General features: G+C 38.2%; 1 protein-coding gene across 2 annotated transcripts in view; it reads right to left on the minus strand.

Annotated features, from left to right (window-relative positions):
* Nucleotides 1-18,661, minus strand: part of ARHGAP24 (Rho GTPase activating protein 24) — a 554,910-nt gene that overhangs the window by 493,333 nt on the left and 42,916 nt on the right. The gene's annotated exons all lie outside the window — the stretch shown is intronic.

The following is an 18,661-nucleotide window of genomic DNA, read 5'->3' on the forward strand; positions in this document are numbered from 1 at the left end:
GCAATGGTGTTAGTTTTTGTCCATTGAGTATGATGTTGGCTGTGGGCCTGTCATATATGGCTTTTATTATGTTGAGGTATGATCCTTCTATTCCCACCTTTCTGAGAGTTTTTATCAAAAATGGGTGTTGGATTTTGTCGAATGCTTTTTCTGCATCAATTGATATGACCATGTGGTTTTTTTCTTTCAATTTGTTTATGTGATGTATCACATTTATTGATTTACGGATGTTGTACCATCCTTGCATCTCTGGGATAAATCCTACTTGGTCATGGTGTATGATCCTTCTGATGTACTGCTGGATCCGATTTGCTAAGATTTTGTTGAGGATTTTGGCATCTATGTTCATGAGGGATATTGGCCTGTAATTCTCTTTCATTGTGATGTCTTTACCTGGTTTTGGTATTAGGGTGATGCTGGCTTCATAGAATGAGCTTGGAAGCGTTCCTTCCTCTTGAATTTTTTGTAGTAGTCTGAGGAGGGTAGGTTTTAGTTCTTCCTTGAATGTTTGGTAGAACTCCCCTGTGAAGCCGTCTGGCCCTGGGCTTTTGTTTGCTGGAAGCTTTCTGATGACTGCTTCAATTTCTTCCATAGTTATTGTCCTATTGAGGTTTTTAGATTCTTCCTGATTGAGTTTTGGAATGTTGTATTTTTCTAGGAATTTGTCCATTTCCTCCAGGTTGTCTAGTTTGTTGGAGTAGAGTTGCCCGTAGTATTGTTTAACAATCATTTGTATTTCTGTGGGGTCTGTTGTTATTTCGCCTCTATCATTTCTGATTTGGTTTATTTGGGACCTTTCTCTTTGCTTCTTGGTGAGCCTGGCGAGGGGTTTGTCAATCTTGTTTATCCTTTCAAAGAACCAGCTCTTGGTTTCATTGATTTTCTGTATTGTTTTTTTGGTCTCTATGTCATTGATTTCTGCTCTAATCTTTATTATCTCCTTCCTTCTGCTCACTCTGGGGTTTTCTTGTTGCTCTCTTTCTAATTCTTTGAGTTGTAGAGTTAGATGATTGACTACCATTTTTTCTTGTTTTTTGAGATAGGCCTGTAGAGCTATAAACTTTCCTCTCAGGACTGCTTTCATTGTGTCCCAGAGGTTTTGGATTGTTGTGTTTTCATTGTCATTAGTGTCCAGGATGTTTTTAATTTCTTCTTTGATGTCATCGGTAACCCAATCAATATTTAATAACATGCTATTCAGCTTCCAAGTGTTTGAGTATTTTGGGTTGTTTTTATTGTAGTTTATTTCTAACATTATGCCATCGTGGTCTGCGAAGAAGCTTTTTATGATTTCAATCTTCTTGAATTTGTGGAGACTTTGCTTGTGACCCAATATGTGGTCTATTTTTGAATATGTCCCATGAGCACCTGAGAGGAATGTATATTCCGCAGCTGTGGGGTGAAGTGTTCTGAAGATGTCAATTAAGTCCATCTGATCTAGTGAGTCATTTAGGATTGCTGTTTCTTTGCTGAGTTTTTGTCTAGCGGATTAATCCAGTGATGTCAGTGGTGTATTAAAGTCCCCTACTATGATTGTATTGTTGTCGATCTCTCCCCTGATATCTTCCAGAAGTTTTCTTATGTATGTGGGTGCTCCTGCATTGGGTGCATATATGTTTACCAGGGTTATATCTTCTTGTTTTATTGATCCCTTTAGTATTATGAAGTGGCCTTCCTTATCTCTGGTTATGGCCCTCACTTTGAGATGTATTTTGTCAGATATAAGTATTGCTACCCCAGCTTTCTTTTCCTTTCCATTTGCGTGAAAGATATTTTTCCATCCCTTCACTTTCAGTCTGTGTGAGTCCCTTCTAATGAGGTGGGTCTCTTGTAGACAGCAGATGTATGGGTCATGTTTTTTTATCCATTCAGCCACTCGATGTCTTTTGGTTGGAGCATTTAGTCCATTTACATTTAAAGTTATTATTGAAAGGTATTTGTTTGTAGCCATTTCTTTTTGTGTGTGTGTGTGTGGCTGTTTTCTTTCTGAGCTTGATATTTCTTCTTTTTACACCAGTCCCTTTAGCATTTCTTGCATGGCTGGCTTGGTGGTGATAAACTCCCTTAGCCCTTTTTTGTCTGTGAAGCTTCTTATTTCCCCTTCAATTTTGAATGATAGCCTTGCTGGATAGAGTATTCTTGGATTCAGTCCTTTGCTTTGCATCGCTTTGTAGATTTCCGTCCATTCTTTTCTGGCCTGATGTGTTTCTGTTGAAAAATCATTTGATAATCTAATGGGAGATCCCTTGTATGTTACTTTCCGTCTCTCTCTTGCAGCCTGTAAGATTCTCTCTTTATCCTGAACATTTGCCACGGTAATTATGATGTGTCTTGGTGTGGGTCTTTTCGGGTTCACCTTGTTTGGGACTCTCTGGGCTTGTGTGACTTTTTTCTTCCCCACCTCAGGGAAGTTTTCTGATATTATTTCTTCGAATAGGTTTTCTAATCCATGTTCATCTTTCTGTTGTTCTGGCACCCCTATTATTCGTATGTTGTTTCGTTTCATGTTGTCCCAAAGCTCCCTTAGGCTCTCCTCCTGTCTTTTAATTTTTTTCTCCATTTGCCGTACAGTTTGAGTGTGTTTTGCTTCCTTGTCTTCTAATTCACTAATTCGGTCCTCCGCTTCTCCCAGTCTACTGTTGATACTTTCAATGGAGTTTTTTATTGAAGCTATGTCACTCTTCATTTCTTCTTGGGACTTACTTAAGTTGTTGATTTTTTCATCTGTTTCTTCTAGCTTCTTGCATAAGTAGTTGAGTTTTTCATCTGTTTCTTCTTGCTTCTTGAACATCTGGTACATGTACTCTAGGAACCTTATTCTGAATTCTTTTTCCGTCATGTTGCATATCTCTGTCTCACTTAGCTGCTTTTCTGGCGAGTCCTCCTTTTCTTTCCTTTGGGGGTTTCTTTGCCTACCCATGTTTGATCTCGCTGACATATGTAGATGTTGAGATGTTCAGTGGCTGCTCCCTGGGTGGCAGGGGCTCCTTGGGTTGTGGTTGCTGCTCAGACGGTTGCGGTAGCAGCTGCTTTCCAGTTGGCAGCAGCTCCTCTGGTGGGTGTTGTTCACAGCTGTGTTGGCTCTTCTGGCTGGTGGGGGGAGGCTTCACGTACAGCTGCTGTTCCACAGACAGAGGGTGTGGTGATCAGGAGGCTGTGGTGATCAGGAGGCTGCGGTGATCAGGGGGCTGCTGTTGCTTGGATCTGCGGTCTGGGAAACGCTCCTCTCTTACCAGCACTGCATGGTCTGGGAAACGCTCCTCTCTTATGGGCACTGCATGGTCTGATCAGTTCCTCAGGATGCCCCCTTTAGTCTCAGTTCTCCGCAATCCCAAAATCCAAATCTCAAATCTCCTGGCGCCAGAAAACCCGCGGAACTCCTTACCCTGGTCAGGGTCTGTGTCTGTCCCAAGAGACGCGGCTGTCTGCCATGCGGTCTCCCTCCGACCCTCTGGGCTCAGGTCTGGCAAACTTTCCTGCCCAGATCCCTGGTTTTTAACCTTTCCAGGGGAGGTCTGCCCTTCCCGGCTGCAAACCATCTCACCAGCTGCGTAAATTTGCCAATTCGGGGTGGGTGTTATTAGTTTCAGCTGCTTACTCCGTTTGCTCCGGGACAAGACCTGGGACGCGTCTGCCTATATCGCCGCCATCTTGCTTCTCCCCGATTTATAATATATTTTTAAATAATCAAACAGCAGATATGATTTATAAGTCATACAGGATGAAAATATTATATGAACTCACTCTCTTCCCTATGAATCATATTAATGAGCATGTGAGGCTGTAAGCAGCAGTGTCTAAATACAAGTTCTCAGTGAAGCTTGTGATGATTCTGGGCATCGATGTCTGCAATTGGTCATGTTAAAACAAAGCAGAACCAAGATTCTAAATAAATTAACAACCAAATATGCCAGAGCAGCTATATAAGATCCAATAAATTAAATGCCAAACAGATAAAGACACTACATGAAATTAATAAAGTGAGGAAGTCTAGGTAATCAGTGAATTTCATAGCTTTCAGTGTCGGTTAGCAACATAATGTTTCTAAAAAAAATAAAAAAGAATATTTTAAAATTTTATTTTCTTTAGAAAAAATATTGAAAACAAACCGACATTCCATTTTGAAATTAACATTTTAACATCTGGTTAAACAGAGAGTGGAATATTTGTACAACCTGATACATCGAGATCGGAGGGGGGGAAGTGTGTTTCCTAGAATTAAATATCTGTGGTGGTTAGATTTCACAGAACCAGGGTGGCTCTGACTTTGAAACTGACAAAGTATCACTACCTTTTCTTTCCAATGATCCCTTAATAAGAACAAATAGTGTGTCTGTGCCGTTGCTATTTTGAACTTTTGGAATGTCTGCTACTGGTAGTCAGCCATACCTGAATTCTCAGCAGTTCACATCTTCCTCCTTTTGACTGCTTGCAATCACTGTCAAAAATGCTTTGTCTTAGGTGAGAAGGCACACTATGGCTTTAAAGTGAGTGTACTCTGTTCATTCTTTTCTAAATGGAGAAGTTTATTGGTCTAAGGAAAACTGTATAACATAGAAGGCAATCCAAAATTATAAATTAAAAAATGTGTGAAAGAATGGAATCTCAGTTTTCTCTCAGGCCTATAGTATTTTGCACATTCAGTCAAATGCATGGATAGGAGACAATCCTCTATCAAGTACGGGGGTGGGAGGGGCAAAGTAAGTTTACAGTTGTATACAAGACAGAGTTTATTCTTACAGTATATTCTTTATTGATCATTGTATTATTTTATCATATGGACAACTGTAAACCTACTTTGCCCCCCCCACCCTGAATTATGGGTGAATATTAATGCCCTCTCAGTAGGTTTAGGTGAGCATAATGTTCTATACTCCACCTCCTTGGAGATCTCAAGATTGTCACCCAGATTTCAAAAATAAACAGAAAAGGGGCTGTTCCAGCAAGGAAGTCTATAATACTTTCCTGATCTCTCACTGAGAGCCTTAGTAAATATTATTTAGCATACAATATTTACCTGAGTATTTCCCAACCTACAGGAGATTAGAAGTGGCAAGCTAAAGGTGTGATCAAAGGGGAAGGAAGGAGAGATAAGTGGACTTGAGAAAGTCTGAGAAAAACTATTTGAGCAAGATAAAAAGCCAAAGAAACAACAGTTCCAGACCTTATTTAATTGCTATGGCTAAACAAAACGTACACGAAACAGTGTTACTGCACTAAGTAATAATTCTAGTTTGTAATGTTACAAACATAGACATCCAAAAAAATCTCATACTTCTTAAAAGAAATTTAGAAAGTTTTCTTCATAATAAGTAAAATGGGCAGGGTTTCGGGGAGAAGTAATGCCCAAAAATTTGGAAAAGAACACGCTTCTAAGCATATAAATACTGAATAAAATCATCCTGAACTTATGGAATTAAATACCCAGGTTCCTATTAGTTAAACAAAGCCAGGATTGAAATAATTGGGTTCTGTAGACAGGCAAGAAGGTAGAAGGGAAGTTACACTATTGAGTGGACCAAAAAGCCAGTGTACCATTGGAGACTTGATGTATGTATCAAGTGTTAACAAAGGTATTTTGGTTAGTTGACTATGAAGACACATAAGGAATGCAAAGAAAATGAGATCTGAGAATCTAAAATTATCACAGATAGGAGAGAAGGGCAGATGTAGGAAAATTTGAGTCAAGACAATTGATAGAGAGAGCTCACTTTTAAAAAAATATTAATATGGGCCTCTTGTTTGAGAAGCCAAGAATGAAGAAATAGTGAAAGAAGTCAACTTCTAAAGGAGAATGGCAAAAGGGAGAAAAGCCCTCTGTCTAATACTGAGTGTCTGTTGTGATTGCTAAAAGTTGGTCTGAGTTGGTCTGGAAGACATTATGGTTTTACAGCTCTGTTTCCAACTCCTTCTGAAAACAATTTTCTGTCTATACAGCTATTAACCCATCTCCTCTCCTTAGGAATAGAAATGAGACAGAGCACATCTGTGTGAGGTATTCGGTCCCCCCAGCAGCATGTGGTTGAGGAAGACTAGCTCTCGCCTGTAATGGATACTGAGCAGTGTATCACAAGATCATCACACCCAGAGGTGTGTGTAATTTGCTTATAAAACCAGGGTGACACACCCCTGCAAAAGTCTGTTCCTACTGAGACTAGGAAAACCCTGACAGCTGACTGTGATTGCATCATGGTCATTTATATGCACCCTTTCTGGATGCTGAGAGAGACAGCCCCCAGCCTGCTGCAGCTTCACATTTTGCTCAGTGGAATGGGTATGTCATCTTAAAAAACACTAATCCAAAGATAGTACATATTTGAGCTTGAGGTTATGCCAGTTTTTATCATCGAATAAAATAAAAACAGCCATCTAGTGAAAACGCAATAGTTTTAAGAAGTGAAAAAATTGCTACCTGGAGTCATTTTAACTGCAGGAATAAACATTTCAAGCATGATAAAATTTTAATATGGTAACTGACAAATAAAAGAATGTTAGAAAACTCAAGATAATTAAGTTATAAGAATGTCATCTGATCTGAATTTCAAAATCCCAGGTCCTTTGCTTAGCTATCCACATTCATTGTCCAAAGGGCAGTCATTCAATTATCTGTGAGGTCTCAACCTGAAAAGACTCTAGGAAAATGAAAACATGAGCAGTGGATTTTGCGGCCCACTTTTTTTTAAGGTCGATAATTGAGGAAGGGGGTTGCTGATTTAGCATTCTCTGGTATTCCAACAATATCCCCCTCAATCCTGAGGCCACGTTAGCTGGTTTGGGGATTTACCTAACAATAAAGCAGATTTTCTTTTCTAAAATATGTTAGGCCAGCAGGCCCATCGACTCAGGGAGTCCTTAGATTCTTGTTAAATTTCTGTACATGACTCCCTGTCCTTCTTTAAAGGCAGCTCTGCACCAAACCTCCTTGAATTTTGGTCAGTGGGATGTTCCACTTTTTTGGTCAAAGTATAGTGAACACATGAACCCTTTCCTGCAGACCTGCCCATTGGTTTTTACTTAAACTGGAGTGCCTGTGCTGCCTTAGTTTGTTTTTTTTGCCCAGAAGAATCCTTAATCCTTAAGGAAAATAGACACATGAGAGTCAGCCTTCATTATCTCCTGGACATGCTGAGGCACTACCTACATCCCAGAGTAAACAACACAGTTTAGTCTTCTGCTGCACTTGCATTTCAGTAACTTTTATATATTAACTACATAGCATCAAATACATTACTACGTGAAGACTTGGCCTCAATAAATACAGGCTATAGTCCAGCTTTGGTGAGCTGTACCTTCCAGTGACTACAGTTATCATTCAGACTGATGGTAAGTTCTCAAAGAATTTAAACATTAATTTTAACTTAACACATTAGACAGCAATTAAAGAGAAAAATAGAATTCATTTTAAAATAAAGTTTTCATTGTCTCTCAGTGACTTCTATTTATTTAGCACATACAATGGGCCAGGCACTAGGTTGAGCTTTTAAAAAATTTAGTCAGGTAAGCCTTGCAACAACCCTATTACAGATGAGCAAACTAAGGTTCAACATGGTTAAGCGACAAGGTCACAGCTGATTATTATAGAAAATTTAGAAACTCTCATAGAGAAAAAGAAGAAAAATGGAGTTCCCTCCACTTTGAACACTTTGATATATTTATATATCTAAAAATATAGATTTACCAACTTATTATTCTATCATTCAGCAATATATTTGAATGGTTGACATCATTTTTACCTACTGGTTTTGCATTGTGTGGCTATACTATGATGTGTTTATGGCAGCCTGTTGTTGGACATTTAGGATACTCATAGAATTTTAAACGCTCAGAGGAGGAGGCTGTGTCCTATTGCTGGACATACCAAAACATGTGGTTTACTTGAAAAGGTGTGACTTTAACAGAAAGGTTCTCTGTTTAATTTGGTGGGGTACCTTGGTCAAGACATTTACCATTTGAAGTCTGTTTCCTCATTGTAAAAGGAGATTATTACTCTTAATTTTTGAAAGGATTAGAGATAACCTCTGACTCAGTGCCTGACATAGAGCCTATGTCAGGGGTGGGCAACCTTTTTGTGAGTGCATGCCAAAACCAGCAAAATCTCTGACTCAAAATTCTTCTGCGTGCCAACCCTAATTTTTTGAGAACATGTTACGCCTACTTGATATCTCTTAAGGTATACATATGTGAAGAACCTTGAAGAAATAATAAAATTCATTTGAGCGACAAAAACACAGTATATGATTATGAAAAAATACATTTATTTTTTAATGGATACATGTACACTGATAGTCTGACAGAAAACTTTATGACTCCACTTGATATTATCAGTGGGACTTTTGCTGCTGCGTCACTGATGACAGAGATTTTACATCAGGTTTATATTTCGTGACTTTCAGAGATATGCACGAGCTACTACTTTCATCCGTCAGGCTAGTCCTATTATGAGACTTAACAAAATTCATCACTAAGAACAGAGATTCACAAGCATGTGGATGAAACCAAAACACTGGTCAGATCTAGGAAGGCAGGAAGAGTTAAGGCAGAGGCATAGAAATTGCTCTTCCCCTCTCTCATCAATCCATGTCTATGGTCTTTAAGATAACTTTGTTATGTAAAATTATTTATTTATCTAAGATGCACCTACACTGAATTTATCTGAAAAATAAAAAAAGTCAATATTAAGAAAAAAATTGTAAATGGAAGATTATAAGAGAGGGTTTCGCGTGCCAGCAAAAGTTACTGGCGTGCCATGTTTGGCATGTGTGCCAGGGGTTGCCCACCCCTGGCCTATGTTCACCAAGCTGTCCACATCAGGACCACTTTGCTGGATGGAATGCTACCAGATTCATGGATCATTCAATAAAGACAATTAGATATTTAAAATTTATGAATTGTTTATTTCAGGAATTTTTCACTGTTGACCACATGTAATGAAACAGTGGAAAACGAAACCTCGGGTATGGGAGGACGCCTGTGCTCACATGGCTCAGGCAGGGAAAAGGTAGAGAACCAGTAGGTGAGAGGCAAATCAAGTGTGTTTAATACCAAATAGTTTCATTCTGTTCCAAGACCAGAGACCTTTCCTATCCAAGCACTTTCAGCATCTGCAGGAAAGCAGCAAGGTGACTCTGTAGAGACTATAAACAGATCGGTGTAAATCTGTTACTCATAAATGAGAAATCCCAAGGAGCCATGGCTTATCATAATGCTTTGTGCCTAGAAGAAGACCAGCCTATTTATATCTAAACTTAAAATATGTTTAGCATTTTACTCATTTTTAATAAAACACTTGCTTATGTCTTAACATTTGAAATGGAAAATAGTGCAAATGTCAAATGGTTGAGTGGGCCCACAGGAGAAGATTATGGTTCACACACAGCTGCAAGAAGGTAGAGATGAGGAAGTGAAGTAAGTATGCGTTTATTTCTGCAAATTTGTGACCTTTCTGGTACTAAAGTTAGAGGATAAAAAAAAAATACCAGTATTCCCAGGATACAGACCAATTATTTTTATTGGTAAAGGGACTTGCTGATGACAGGGAAAGGGTGGATTTTTTTGAAGCTTCCTTTGATTAAACAGCAGACAATCAAGTTTATAAGGATAGCATTCAGCAGTCTAGGGAAGTGAGAGAGAGAAAAAAAAAGACCCACACCTGCATTTTGTTTTGTGTAACCCCGGAAGAGAGTTCCAGAACAATTTAATGAAATCATGTTCCATGCCAGAAGAATGTGTTTGCAAGGCTGATGAAAATCTGATGGGCATTTTGCCTGGAAGATTGTAAGGAAATGAACAAATGTTTTCTACTATGATTATCAAGTCAACAAAACTCTAACCTCTAACTTTGGTTCACAGAGGGGGAATACACAGAATATTGACAGCATTGGTAATTTTTAAGATATTGTACTAAATCAATCTCCTTTCAGGATAAGTACCCCAGCATAACATTAGAATCTCAATTTTACAAATAAAGCTATCATGGAAGAGCAATAATGACCTTGTGCCACATCAGTGCTTTCTTTTTAATGTTCTGTGTCTTAATTCTAAATAGAATCTCTACCTTTTGGGTTCTTTTTCTTCCCCTTAACTCTAGGGAAAATTGTCGATTGACCAAATTCTGCTAATAACTCTTTTCTGTTTCCTAGTGTCATTTATTTATGCAAGTGTTTAGCATAGGTTACCTTAATATTTATGTTGCACTGGGCATACACAAAGGTATTAACATTTGGTATATGTCCTCAAGTGTTTAGTCTTATCTTCTTTGAAATTACCTCCTTCTTTAAATATTTTTCTTCGATATATTTTGCTTTCAGACCACTACATGTTTCTAGCTAAAATTTGCCTTGAATTGCCTAAGAAAATATTTGTGAATGATGATGGCACCTCACAATGACTAAATCCTAGCAGGTGCTCAACAAATACTGGCTCTTCTGCCTCAAGAGCTAAGGTGTCAACTTAATGTGTGAGCCATTCAAAGGATATTTTCATTTTACCAAAGATTCTTAAGTACCCAAAGGAACAAAACGATTAACAGGAAATGGCAAATGGGAGGATACTATTTAGGGAGGGGGATTCAATGCTAGGTATGGTTCCTAGGCCTCTTTTACCAGCCAGGGTACCCACTCCAGCTGCCGTGAGTCTGACTGCTATGGCACACAGCTGCCCTCTTCTCCAGAAAAGTGTCTTCATTCAAAATCTGACTGTCCCTGGGGTACAAAAGGTTGTCTCTATTGCCTCAGGTGGGACCAACTCTATGGTGCCATTGATGCTGCGGAGTTCTCTGTGGGATTAGACTGAGGCTAGAGTTCTGAGAACACATCATTGCTTAGCTTCCTCCTCTATCCAAACGGTCTTCATTCACTCCCTTCTTCCAAATTACGGGTATCCAAATCATTATCTCAGGCTCTGTTACTGGGGACCTTCACCCAAGGCACCACCACAAATGGTCCTATGTAGCCAGATACCTAGAGGGTATGTTTTCCTTGCTCTAAAATCAACAAAAACAAATAAATATAAGTAATGCCTAAACCTTGAGAAAGATAATTAAATTGCTTAACAAATCCAAGACATTCATTATAAAAATATTTACCCAGTGACCCAAATGTCAACCCCCTAATAAAGTTAGAGCAGTTTTTGATTTTTAAATGTCCAAATAAGTAATAAACATATTTTTTATGTTAGCAATTGTATAAAATTATTTTCATCATTTATCCTGAGAGAAATAATAAGCCAGGATTTATTTTACACATAAGTGAAGAAACAAAACAATCCTACTGACAATAATAAACCTCTACTCTTAAGATAATTTTAATTGGTTTTACTCATTTTAGACACTGAAACTGAAACATCAGTAATGCTTACCAAGGGATACAGAAGTCTCCTGATGTTGCCTCATCATCATTAATTTTGTAGTGCTTTAAGTTTTTAAAAAATGTTACAGTATACTACCTATTGATCTTCATAATAACCCAGGACACAGAACATTTGGATATCTTTCTTTTGAATCAGATGGGAGTATTGAAACCCAAGTAATCTGTTAACTCTGATTGCCCATTTAGAATCACCAAGGGGAGATTTGTAAAATTATGGAGGGCTAGACTCCATGCCAAACTATTTAAACCCAAGCCTGGGGGTGGAGAGGAGCTCAATAATCATATTTTATAAAGTTTGGGGATGAACCTAATGTGTCACCAAGTTGAGAAACACTAGATTATAAGTGGTGCAGCCAAATCCCTACAGCTGGTGAGTCCTAGACTTATATCTGAATCCAAGTTTCCTCGGCCCCATCTGACTTCCTTTCAGTGACTCCACTTCACTGGAAATTTTTCGTTTTAACTGGTATTTAAAGAATGTGAAGTAGAGTATTTGCATTCTACTGGGAGGCAAAAGATATGAAAAAGTCAAAACGGATTTGATTTTTCACTAAGCAGTTTTGGATGGGTAAACCATCTAGGGATGTGCAAATGAGATTTCCTTTCAAACAGAAAAGGTTTTATAAATGACAGAAACTGCTTAGCAAAACATAAACATAGTTTGGCTGTTTACCAAGTGTTTATAAAACACAGTAGTTGAGTTTCTTTAGCCTAAAATTATTACATCTCTGGATCACCAATGACACATTTGTCCTTTTTTCCTGTAATGTAATATTTTCTTCAGTTTATATTTACATTGAGCTTAGTTTGTAGAAACATTTAACCAATCACTTAGAAGTCATTGGTGAAAAATCCAGTGTGTACAACAAGGTTTTTAAAGTTTGTTTTTTATTTTGTTTTGTTTTGTTTTTTAGGAGTTGGGTGTAGTCTGCTAGCTAGGCTATACTCAATGTCCATGTTGGTGAGGGAAAGAGAGAATAGATTTATTTTACAAACTAGAGGCCCAATGCACGAAGATTCCTGCAAGAATGGGCCTTCCCCTGGCTGCTGGCACCACCTTCGCTCTGGCTGGAGCCGCCTTTCTGCCTTCCCATGCTTCCCAGAGGCTGGGAGTGGCTGGGGTGGTGCGGAAACCTGCATCCCTGGCCACTTGGCGCCTGTGTATGCAAATTAACCTGCCAGCTTTGTTGGGTTAATTTGCATACTCACTCCTGATTGGCTGGTGGGTATTGCGAAGGTACGGTCAATTTGCATCTCTCTTTTATTAGTGTAGATAAGTGAAGAAACAAAACAATCCTACTGACAATAATAAACCTCTACTCTTAAGATAATTTTAATTGGCTTTGCTCATTTTAGACACTGAAACTACTAAAACTGATAAATTGAACTCTGGGGTCCTGAACCAAACTCTCAAATCTTATTTGATTCCCACAGGGCTGATTTCCTGCTTGAAGTGGAATCCAGCTTTCATCCAGAGACTGGCTGAATGGAGTGCTGAGCCCCTGCCAATACCTACTAGTTCCCAATCCTTTAGATCAGTGTTCCTTAAATGCTACTGTGCTATGGACTCCTTGGCAGTCTGATAAAGCCTATAGACTCTTTCTTATACCCCTCAGGATTGTAAAGGAAACCAATTATATTGAAAAACTGTTCTCACCATGGAAAATCACCCCTAAGTATATAACCATGATGTTCATTTGGCATTGAAAACCACTGCCATCTAGAAGTCCTTTCTTATATCTATGATGCTTGAGCTCTTCATTTGAACTGCTGGAGCCTCAAAGAGAGAAGGTAGCCCTCAGGTTGGCTCAGATATTTTCATCCACCAACCTCCAGAGAATTACAAATTCCAAGCATATCCTGAAGCCATGTGGCTTATATTCAGCTGACGTCAGAGAGAGGCTGGGTTGGGTCATACTGTGATTTGTGTTGCAAGAAATTGATCAATTTAGGTATCTGTTTATGTCAAAGATGCTACCTATGTGACAAAGAGGGAGGTAGGCTCTTTGATTTTTTTTAAAGTTACATTTAAGACAGAACTTGACACTTCATATTTCTTTTCTATTATGAATATGGATATCAACTATTTTGGTACCCTCCATCACCATTAAAAAAAAAATCACACAGTTGATTTAGGCAGGAACAAAAATGTTGATTGTTGATTAGATTGCTAGACTCCCATGATTTAAATCCTCACTTAGGATCATGGATTTATATTAATAGACTATGTATTTGTCTTTTTCTTTATGTACTTTCTTCAGAAGTTACTCTCACCTATTCTTGCAAATTATGAACAGATTTCTTAAATTATTTTGGGAAAGAGTACACAAAAAAGAAAGCATTTTCATTTTTTTAGGATACAGAGTTTGGTTTTTTTTCTTCTCATTGATATTCACTGAATATTTAACAACCACCTATTGCATTGAAAACCCTTCCCAAATGTCTATCAGTAGATGAATGGATAATAATGCTGTGCTACATTTACACAATGGAATACTACTCTACTCTAAAAAAGAAGAAAAGTTTACCCTTTGTGACAGCATGGATGGACCTAGAGAACTTTATACTAGGTGAAAGATAAATACCACATGATTTCACTCATATTTGGAATTTAATGAACAAACTGAATTCCCAAACAAAATAGAGACAGACTCATAGATAGAGAGTAGGCAGACAGCTATGGTGGGGTGGGGTGCCGGGGCGGGGGGGGGGGAGTGTGGATGGGATTGAGCAAAAAAGAATAAAGGAGAGAGAACTTATGGACATGGACAACCATGTGGTGATTGTGGTGGGGAGGGGGGTGAAGGTAGAAGAGCGTGTAGAGGGGATAAATGGTGATGGGAAAACATTTTTTGAATGCATCATTTATTTAAACAGTCTCTTTCAAAACATTGGTTGAGCAAATGCTCCCCCCCCCTCCCCCAGGGGCTGAAATAGCCATAATCTTTTTGAAATAGAACATTCAAGTCTGTAAAACATTTAAGGAAGCAACTTCTTCAGTTATTTGCCTATTAGTCACCGCCTGTAAGTTCTTCCCAGCCAACATGAGGCCAAAATTACCAGAAATCACGCTGTTAAAACCCACTTTGGACAAAATGATGTAAGATAAAGGTCACATTTTCATTAATGTAAAGGCCATGTGCTTTGGAAACACAGGTTATTGTTTAGGGCACATTTTAGATATTACTGTTTGTGGGAATAATTTTAAACTATCAAATAATTCAATAAAAGTCTTCATTCCATCTTTAATAATCATACATTAAACTTAACCTTATTGCTATAATCCATTATAACTGTTTCTGCTTTGTAAGTTTCTCTTTGATATGATTCATGCCTCCCAGCAAAAGGGAAGAGCTGACCAAGCTGTTCACCCATGTTCTGACTTTAATTGTGTGTTAGGACAAAATCTGTGCTCCTATAACAGACACTCCAATGCCATGGCTTAAGTGAGAGAGATGTTTAAGTCTTCCCTGTAACAGTCCATGTGGTCCAGGAATGTGGGGCCTCTTAACTCCCAGATACTCTCCAGTATCCCAGACCAAAGAAGCACAAAGCTTTCAAGTATGGGGTGGTTGTCACCATGCTTCAGAGGGGAAAGAGAGGCAGCTTGGAGGAATGCAGGGACAATGCTTTAAGGACAAGACCTGGAAGGGGCACACTCACTTCTCTTCCTCTTCCATTGGCGGGCACGTCATTGCATGGGCATGCCAACCTACAAGGGAGAATGGGAATGTATGTTCTACCTGGGCAGCTGTGTAACCAGCAAAAGGTCTGATGAGGAAAAAAAAGGAGAATGAATTTGTGAAATAACTATCAGTCTACCACCAGCTGGATTTGCATTTCTGTTTCCATTTTCTGTTTTTAAATTACCAAAAGATGCACAACTAGCCTTTATCAAATATGGTATCATGGCAATAGGTCACAACCTTTCCATTTGATGGGTTTAAATGAAGTGGGCATTGTATGTAAAATATGCATTTTTAGTGTTCAGACCCTTTAAAAGATGTCTCCTATTATAACAATTTACATACAAAATATAGGGAGAATTTTAGACTTTAATCTCTGCCATGTGTTCAGAAATGTTTTCACATTTTCAAATTTACAGTTTTAATAATTATACAGAGTTATGAGTAGATTGGGCCTCCTAGGATTAAATGTATAAAATGTTTTAAATTATAAAAAATATATTAACTACAACCATCTATGAAGTGATCTAGTGTCTGGGTTAGATTCGTTATGTACTTATTATACCTTAAAAACTACACCTTAAAAAGTAGGCACAATTCACCCAGTTTTGCAGATCAGAACACTTAGATGCAGAGTTTAGATAAGCTGGCCTAGTTCCTTAAGTGATAAAGTAGGGATTTGAAACCAGAGCTGTCTGATTCTGAAGCATTCTCTATTCATCATCTCACTTAATCCTCATAACAATTCTTTGATATAAGCAGCTGGTTGTTGCCTCGTTTAATATAGTAGAAAGTAAAGATCAGAAAGGTTAAATGACTTGACAAATAAACAGTTAAGTGACAAAGTAAGAGTTTCTGATTCTAAAAATCTATGCTCTTTGAATAACTGCTTTTGAATTAAAATCACTGTATTTACAATCAAAGAACTTATTCAATCAGGCATCATCTTCTAATTGGGTGATTTGGGGCAAGCTACTTAATTATCCAATATTTCAAGAATGATAATAGGCTTATCAAACTGCAATTTTAGAAATTAAATACATTAATGTAAAGTGCATGCAAGGAACGTGGTGACAGTAGGTGCTCACTCCAATTTTCAGCTCTTTCTCTCTGAATCTGAATTTAGGTGCAGCTTTACAGAGATTTGTATATCCTTGTATAGGTATAAAATACAATTGTCATTTACTTGTACCCTAAAGAGAAGAAAGCTAGAAGTCATCTAACATCACTTTCTCACCTAGTTGGTCTTTTGACACCTTTGTGATTAACACTTACATTTAATAAAACTCAAAAATTTAGGGAATTCCCTCTCTAACTTCTCTGTATTCGTTAGTGCTATGGATATCCTAAATTTTTTCCCTCTTTGTCTCTGAATATACTTTATTTTGTTGAGTCCTGTGATTTCAGTAGAATAGTCACTCTTATGTCATACAACATGAGTGATAAAGCTAATAATGATTGTAGTCTTAGTAGTAACTTGTTTATTTAAAAGTGTTTAGATACACTACAGGCCTGGTGCATGAAATTTGTGCACGAGGGGAAGGGTCCCTCAGTCCAGCCTGCACCCTCTTGCAATCTGGGACCCCTCAAGGGATGTCCGATTGGCAGTTTAGGCTCAATCGCACAGAGATCCCTGTGGATCGGGCCTAAGCTGGCAGTCAGACATCCCTCTCATAATCTGGGACCTCTGGCTTCTAACCACTCACCTGCCTGCCTGCCTGATCACCCCTAACTGCCTCTGCCTGCCTGCTTCATCCCCCCTAACCACTCACCTGCCTGCCTGATTGCTCCTAACTACTCGCCTGCCTGCCTGATCATCCCTAACCACTTCTGCCTTGGCCCCCACCACTGTGGCTTCATCCAGAAGGACATCCGGAAGGTTGTAGGCTGTCCGGTCTAATTAGCATACTATGTTTTTATCATTATAGATTTGGCCTATTAATTATTTTAATTAACAACAACCTTACTAGGTAGGTACTATTATCTCTACTTTGCACATGAGAAAAATGAAGTGCATAGAGGTTTAGAAATTTGTTAGGAAGAAGTGGAGTGAGGTTTCTAACCATGCAATCCTGCACTAATCAATCCTGGTAACCACTACACTATCAGGCCACTCTAAGAAATGAGTAGTTGCACTTGTTAAAGGAAAAAGATTTCAGTGGGTTCTAATACTCCTTTTAAGTGATCCTTTCTGGTAGAGGATAATATTGCTATATTCTTTTATCAAATTGTTTTATTGGAGAGCCAAATTGATTTATTTGTAAAATTCTTCTTTAAGACATCAAAAAAAAATCTGACTTAAATATTTACAATTCTGTCTACATTTAACTCTCCCTTTCTCTTTTTTATGATGCAACACAACATTAAACTTCATTTTTATTTGCTGTTGCCAAATTATGACTGTCAAGAATGGCATCTCCCATTTTTTAGAGTAAGCAACCCAGGCCTGATAGTGCTGAGTCTATGCATTCTGACATAAGTAAATATTAATTACACAAGTAGTTCCCTGTAACTCTTTATAGAATAATTTCATTTTAATAATGCATAAGCATAGAGAATAAAAACACAAAGACAAGAGAGCTGTAACTCAAAGCATTTTTCTTCTTCTACCTCCTGTTCTGCCAAAGACATGATGATAGGAATCATCTTGGAATCAGTTTTTCAGTTTGTCTTAGGCCTTATGATGATGTGGTTTTCCCTCAGCTGGGTAGCAGGTTTAGGTCTCAGTCCATGGGAGATTAAAAAAATTAACTAGGATCCTTCAGGGTGTACTGAGCTGGCCCTCCAGGCTGGACTCGGCTGCACAGCGAAGGTGAAAGTGTGCTTTCTTCCCCTGCAAGTTTTTCAAGCTTAGTTCCTGCCACTCTCTCTCCTGTGACCTGAGGCCTCTAAAACCCCATGGCTTCCAAAACTAAATAATCAATTTGGCTTTGAGTTGTGCCCATGTTGTTTTATCCAAGGTCATTTTCATTTCTACATAAAAGATAATGAGAAAGTTGGATTAAAAAAATTCTCCTTTCCTCTAACACATTTTTGATCCTTGTATCCCTTGGACTTAGAAAATAGTATCTTAGAGAATGTTATTGCATGTTCCCGATGACTCCTCAAATGTTAGTATGAGGCAAGTTGTAAAGTTTTGAGGTACTATAAGGATGTATCTAATGCCTTCACTGATTGCAACTGCATAAGAAACTTTTACAATTCATACCATTGGGTTTGATATATATTGATTTGTGAGTCAAGAGAAGACCAAAATAATTGCTTTAGGATATCAATGCATTTGTCTCTCCTCATACTTTGCTTTATTTTTCTTCATAGCACTTATCATCTGAAATTACCCAAAGTAGTAATTTGTTTGCTTTATTGTCTACCTCACCTACTAGAAAGTAAACTCCATGAGGACAAGGATTTCTACTTTGTTCACTGCTATAGTCCCAGGGTCTATAATGGTGTTTGGTGCATGGTAGACCCCTGGTTGAAATAAATAAATGTATGTGTCATGTAAGTATGAATGAGTGCCCAGGATCTGTCACACAAATGGTTATTCAACAGTCAGGCTTAGAGGAAGTGACTTGCAAAAACAGAGCAGGAATAATAAAAGAAGCAGAG

This window comes from Myotis yumanensis, unplaced genomic scaffold (genome assembly GCF_028538775.1).
Source record: "Myotis yumanensis isolate MYYU_CA2020_CCGP unplaced genomic scaffold, mMyoYum1.0.hap1 SCAF_1, whole genome shotgun sequence".
NCBI lineage: Eukaryota > Metazoa > Chordata > Mammalia > Chiroptera > Vespertilionidae > Myotis > Myotis yumanensis.